Source organism: Vidua chalybeata, chromosome 1, assembly GCF_026979565.1.
Source record: "Vidua chalybeata isolate OUT-0048 chromosome 1, bVidCha1 merged haplotype, whole genome shotgun sequence".
Classification (NCBI taxonomy): Eukaryota; Metazoa; Chordata; class Aves; order Passeriformes; family Viduidae; genus Vidua; species Vidua chalybeata.
The window spans coordinates 76,958,772-76,965,467 of record NC_071530.1 but is presented as its reverse complement, the minus strand read 5'-3'; the positions used below and the strand labels follow the sequence as shown (position 1 = coordinate 76,965,467).

Here is a 6,696-nt window from a genome sequence, read left to right as displayed (position 1 = left end):
TTCTCTATCGTTTGTCCCCATTGGGCGAGCCAGGTTTCCACCCCTGTCCGCCCACCCCCTACTTAACCTGTTGCCATTCTTTGTTCTTCGGCATTTTGTCACTGCATCCGCTCCGAGAGCACTTTGTTCCTACCATGCCTGGGGGAATAAAAGCTCTTTGGGCTAGCAAACAAGTGTCTCGTCTCTTCATCTCCTCTCGGTGTATGAAGCTACCAAAGCTGCATGACCCACACCTCAGCACTACCAGGGTGGCAGACACCATTCCCCTGGGGTGCCCTCTCACACGGCGCCACCCAGCCTTACATGGACAGTGCTAGCTGGCTCATTTCATCTGCTTGAGGTCGTGGCAGGTAGCCACCGCAGGCAGCACCCAATGTGAGGCTCAAACCCACAATCCTGAGATTAAGAGTCTCATGCTCTACCAACTGAGCTAGCTGGGCACACTTCATCTGCTTGAGGTCATGGCAGGTAGCCGCTGCAGCATGGAAGTGACTGTGTGTTGTTTTTCTTGGCCCTGAGCAGCTCCCGAGTGCCTGGCTTGGGCGCCTCAGCTTCTCGTCGGGGTTGGCGCTACTTCTGGGCATTTCTGCTGCCATACTCCTGGGTGGGCTGGTCGTGCTTTGCCATCAGTGCGAGGGAGGAAAAAAGAGGCAGGGAAAATGTCCAAATCCATCCGCGTGGCGGCTGGATGCTTTATTGGCCATGGGAGCCGCGATGGAGAAGCTGCAGCCTGCTCCCAACCTTGTGTGGATGAAAGTGGCCCCGGGATCGGGGGGAAGTGGGATGATATAGGGGTGGCACAGGGAGGATGGGGAGTCCTCCCGCCCAATGAATATAGACACCGTGGCAGTGACGTGTGCCACAGCAAACAACAGGAACATGGCGGGGGTGGACACGGGGCTTTGGGGCCAGTGGGATCGCGGGAATGGGGTGATGGACATGGAAGCCTCAGGAGTTGGCAGGGAATGGTTACAAGAGTGACAGGGAGAAACTCCAATGTCAGGCAGCCTGGAGCTAACCACCGTGGGCGGGGTGGGGTGGAAACATGGGGGATGCACGAGGGTACACAGAACCAGCAAACTTAACAAAGATCAGAACCCCTAATCTGAACCCAAACCCAGGATGCAACACATTGAAATTATGTATTTTTTTCTGGTATCTCTGAGAAGGACCTGCATCACATAGTAGGAATTAAAAAAGGGTTCATGTGGATTGGGAGAGACAGAATTAGCAAACACTTCTTATTCTTTAAAAACAGGAACAGTGATAGATTTCACAAAAAATTAATTACAGCTTTTATTAGATATTTAATAGGTTCACTAGGTTAGGGTTACTCTTGCAAGAAGACTAAATTTTAAAATATCTTTTAGTCCATTTAATTTACAGTGAAATCCAGCTGAGGTCAATAGAAATCCTCTTGCGGATTACAGTGGCCTTTGGCTCAGATTCACAGCATTTTTATGCTTTCTGAATCATATACTAATGTTTGGTTAAAATAATTAAATAAATCTTACTGAAAAGTGGTAAATTTTTTCTCTTTATATAGAAAGAGTCTTTCTCAATTCTGGTTTCACTGTTAACATATGAAAAGCCTGATTCACATAAAAACAATCAATACTTTTACTGTCAGCTTAGAAAAAGCCACAAAGTACAACTACTTAGCATGTAATTGCCTGGTTTCAGACTAACAATTCAGGTACAAAGATACACTGCAAAGCAAATTAAATGATGAAGCAAAATATAGTATAATACTATTTTTTCAATTCAACTAAATAATCACATAATACCTTTAAAATAGTTTCCATTTCACCTGAAGACTCCCTGATTGGTTTTAAGTCAAGATACTTTGACATTGTGTATGAGCAGCTACCTCATTAAACTGCAGTGGGAGCAAAAGTGTGTTTCTCACTTCTCAACTGATCCCTTGACTGACTTCCATTCCACTTATTTCAAATCTGACATTGACATTTTCCAGGTAAACTTCAAATCAGAATATTCTACCTTTTGAATCCCATGCACTCAACTATTTAGTGTTTTTATCCCACATGACTCTTTCCACTCTGGCTAGATGAGATATGTTTTAGGGATTTTTTGGTTGGTTTGTCAGTTGGTTGGTTTGCAAGGATTTGTTGAGTCTAATCTGTGGCAAGACAACTACAATTGTGCAGTTCTTAAAATAGTCCAGTAATAATATTTTTTTAAAAAAATCACCATCTTACATGTTCCTAAGATGTAAGTCTATTCCTCAGTTTCTCTTGTAATTTGAAAGAATGGAAAGAGATAATACCTTGCTAACATTTTCCTGCAAATAGGAAAAAATTACAGAAGTTGACACCTGTCTAAGAATTTAGGAGATCTTCTAGATAAATGTGACCTTCCATTCTCGTTGTCTGCATTTTCATCTTTATTCCACTCCAGAATCAAGAATTTTTTGTTGCGTTTTATCTGTCCTCAAAGTGTGTGATGTCTTTCAGGGTGAAGATATGAAGGTATAAAAAAGACTATAATACATTTCAGAGTGCCTTCATTTTATACTGCACAGAAATTTCTCAGTAGGCATATTCCTGTCTTATTAGAAGACATACTTGATTCACTTAACAGCAGCTACTAGTACTACTTAATTTTATGAGGCAGACATTGCTGTGAAGGAAAAAAATCTGTGAGGTTCTTAGGAACAGCAATATAGTATCTTGTACATCCATAATAAATCTGGATTTCAGAAGAGCTAAATTTAAGCCCTTTGAGGCTCTTCTTGGAAGAATTCCATGGGAACAGGCCCTGCAGGGAAGAGGGATGCAAGAAAGTTGTTTGATATTCAAGGATCACTTCCTCCAGACTCAAGAATGATGTATCTCAATGAGTTCAATACAAGAGAGACATGGAGCTCCTGTAACAGGTCCAGCGTCGGGTGACAAAGGTGTTTAAGAGATTGCAACATCACTCGTACAAGGAAAGGTTGAGGGAGCTGGGCCTGTTCAGCCCTGAGGACAGACAGCAGAGAGAGGAGCTTATAAATGACTATAAGAATCTGAAGGGACAGTGTCAAGAGGATGAAGCCAGCCTCTTCTTGGTGCAGCCTAGCAATAGCATGAGAATCAACAGGCAGAAACTGACATGGAGGCGATTCCACTGGAATAAGAAAAAGATCTTCATTACTGTGCAGGTACCTGTGTGCTGGAGCAGATTTCCCTGAGAGGTTGTGGAGTCTCCCTCACTGGAGATATTCAAGAGCCATCTGGCCACAATCCTGTGCCATGTGCTCTAGGATGACCCTACTTGATCTGGGAGGTTGGATCAGATGACCCAGTAGGGTCCCTTCCAATCTTACTCAGTCTCATCAGAATTTTTTCTGGATGTGAGTTTTTGCATACATGTGGAAAAATACTTCTTTGATGTAGTTTGCACGCTGGATATAGGTATACATTATGATTATTCACTTAGAAAATACAAAAATCAAAACTAAAGTAAATTATCCCACAACAGAAAAATTTGCTCATTTTTTTTCCCAAGAAACAAACAAAATCCAAAGACATTATTACAGCTTCCAGACTTTTTGGAAGTTTGGATTTTTTGCCCATCTCAGTATTAACACTGGGTATAAATACAGCAAAACACTATGATATTTACTTTTTGAGTTGATGGGAATGGCCACAATTTATCTTCAACAAGAAAATCAGTGTTAACTTTTTCATAGGAAAAAGGAAATCAGATAGAAAAGAACATAGAGTAGAAGAGAATTCTCCCTTCAGGTAGTTCAGAGTAGAACCATCTACCAGTCTGTTATTGTGACAGAAGAAATACAATTCACTTTTCAGGCTCTGCTTGGATTTATTGTCAACTACTAAATTTGCAGCTGGTGTACACTTGAATAGAAGACAAAAGGATTAATGCCTTGTCTTTAGTTTTAATTCTTTTTTTACTCTCCTGTCCATAAAACTGGATTAATTAACTGTTCCGTGATATCACCTGAGGGAGAATAAAGTAATATGAATTTCCAACAGAAATCTTCTTTATTTCTGCTCAAAATCACAAGTGTTCTTAGACTTAGGTTTTAAATGTGCAATCAGAATGAAGATTGAATGAATGCCCATTCCTTGCATTCTCCTCCATTGCATAGTAATGATATCAAACTGGTATTTGCTACAGCACTGTATTTTACAGATTTCTTTCCTAAGAAGGGTTCTTTTCTGTAATCATGGAAAATTGTGTAGACTTGCCCTTTTTAAGCCAAACATTTCATCTAGTTTCAGTATCAATAACACTGTACATGGTTTTGTCTTGTGACATGAATTCACTATGGAGGGATGTACTGCTTTTTGTAATTTTCACCCTTGTAACTGGTGAAACAGTTTTAGAAAGTATTTGCTAGCCTGAAGGATCAATAAGGCTTAAAGGAGCACAGGTTAGAAATAGGCAACATTTCAACCCTTTGTAAAACATCATAACATCCTTTCTGTTCTTCCTAAATACTCACATGTAAAGTCCAACCATTTTGAGAAATATAAGCTCCACTATTTCTACTTTATCTTTTGCAGACTTTTTTTTTATTTATAAGAATCAGGGTTTCCCCTATATAGCAGTGTTACTGACTTTAAAATTTGATTTTTGAGGAAAAAACGCCCTCTATTATATTTTCCACTTCTTCCAACAAGTAAAAAACTAAAAAGACAAACCAAATAAAAAGAAAGAAACAAGACAACCCATCAAAAACAAAACAAACAAAAAATCTTTTTCTTTGAAGATAACTGTTTAATTTTATGATTGATATTTTGCAGACAGCAGTTTTATCTCAACCTGAATATTTTTTAAAATTCATATATGCTGAATGATCATAAAGATTTGCATAAATATTTCAAAAATTTGACTTTTCTCTTTCATTCAAAAAAATTGTAACTTTGAGAATTCCCATTACATGTTGTTCATAAATCAGTATGAATTATAAGGTACCTGGACATTGTCAGTATAATATTAACACAATGAAAGTTTAACTTTGGAATCCTGCTGAATTCATCTCTTTTGTAATAGACTTCTTGAACTGAGTCAGCAGAAGTCAGTTAATTGTAATAATTAACAAGCTGTGACCCTCAGCTCTCAGCATAGACTTAGGTCTCCAGAGAAGGTAAGGAATAAGGAAAAAAAAAGAAACCAGATAACCTCTGAACAAGCACAATTTTAAGGAATGTGAGGTCAGAGTAAGAGTTATCATTTTTTTGCTGGAGCACCACTATATGGCAACAGTGAATTGTACGAACAAATACTTTTATCAATCAACAAGCATAAGTGTCTTTTGAAATTCTAATATGAAATCAGCACCCACTGTCTCAAGTCTACTTCATTATTAATTTAGATTCTCCTCTTCATTTTTAAAAACTGCCTAAAATACATAATTTGGGTTATCATTCAAGTAACTACCATTGGGTTCTCTTATAACAAGAGTATCTTTAATTTGTTTTAATTCTCTTTATTTAGACAAGGTTGTGGAGAAGAAAGCTCATTTTGTTATTTATTACATTAATAGTGCCTTCAGTTCCCCCAGGACAACAGCTTCTAGGTGAGTGGGAATGCTACAGTCACCCTGAGTGTCTTCCTTTTTGAGCACTACAGCAACCATGGCTGGAAGACCATTGCACACCAAGGAGTTGTGATCAAGATACCATTTTAGTCATCCCTGGCTCATGCTGTGCTATATGCACAGCCTGGCATTGAGGCCAAATCCCATGTGCACAATATAAATTTTAGCTTTGATGATTACAAGGGAACCTGTTCACAGCTCCCTGTTAGTACCAGTGATTTCAGTTCCTGATGGGAAGCCCTTTCTAGGCAGCACAAATTAGGGCTACCAGCATCTGAAGGGATGTAATGTTATTGATACTATTCTGTCTTTATAGTTTTATCGCTAATAAATGGCATTTTTAGCAATACTTTGCAGAGTTTGAATGTCTTCCTCACTTGGATGATCTCTGGAGATTATCTAGTTTAATCCCTTTGCCAAGGCAGGGTCACTAATAGCAGGTTACACAGAGAAGCATCCAGGTGGGTTTTCAACGTCTCCAGAGAGGGAGGTCACACCAAATGCTATATGCTATATGACAGACATGGTATGAAGGAGGGAAAAGAAGGGCTAACAGTCCTTGTTATACCTTCTCTTCATTTAGAACAAGAAAACGTTAAGTATGACAGTTTCATGTATGGGCCAGCTTATTTCTATTTTTGGAGGCACCTGGAAAAAGAAAGTCACATGAGAGAAGTCAGAAGAATAAAAGATGTACTCATACTAACAGTATAATGAGGATTAAAAAAAAAAAAAAAAGGAAGAAATCACATGTTACCATTAAATTAATGACCACTAGGGATGGGAAAGTGAAGAAAAATATGACTGGAGTTTCAGGTTCTCTAATAAAAACAGCAACAGGGGGGGAAATGCATCAAACAACACCTCCCCCTCTGAACTTTGAAATATAACATTGATCTTGTCAGCAAAATTCCCATTGTTGTTTATGTCACACAAACTCCCTCTTCCCTGCTATGAACACAATATCTAATTTCTCATTGCCATTTTTCAAGCAGAAAGCTTAATCCAAGTGCTTTTTCTAGGGGCTGGGATGAGCACTGCTCCTTTCTCTACCAGGTAGTGTGACATAAGGCTGATACAGTCAGCCCCCAAGAGCAGATCTCATTGCCCCCAGACTTTCACCA

General features: G+C 39.2%; 1 non-coding gene across 1 annotated transcript; it reads right to left on the bottom strand.

The window, feature by feature from the left end:
• Positions 1-367: 367 nt before the first annotated feature.
• On the bottom strand, positions 368-440 carry TRNAK-CUU (transfer RNA lysine (anticodon CUU)). Its single transcript has one exon. It is a non-coding gene; the product is annotated as a tRNA-Lys (tRNA).
• Positions 441-6,696: the final 6,256 nt, after the last annotated feature.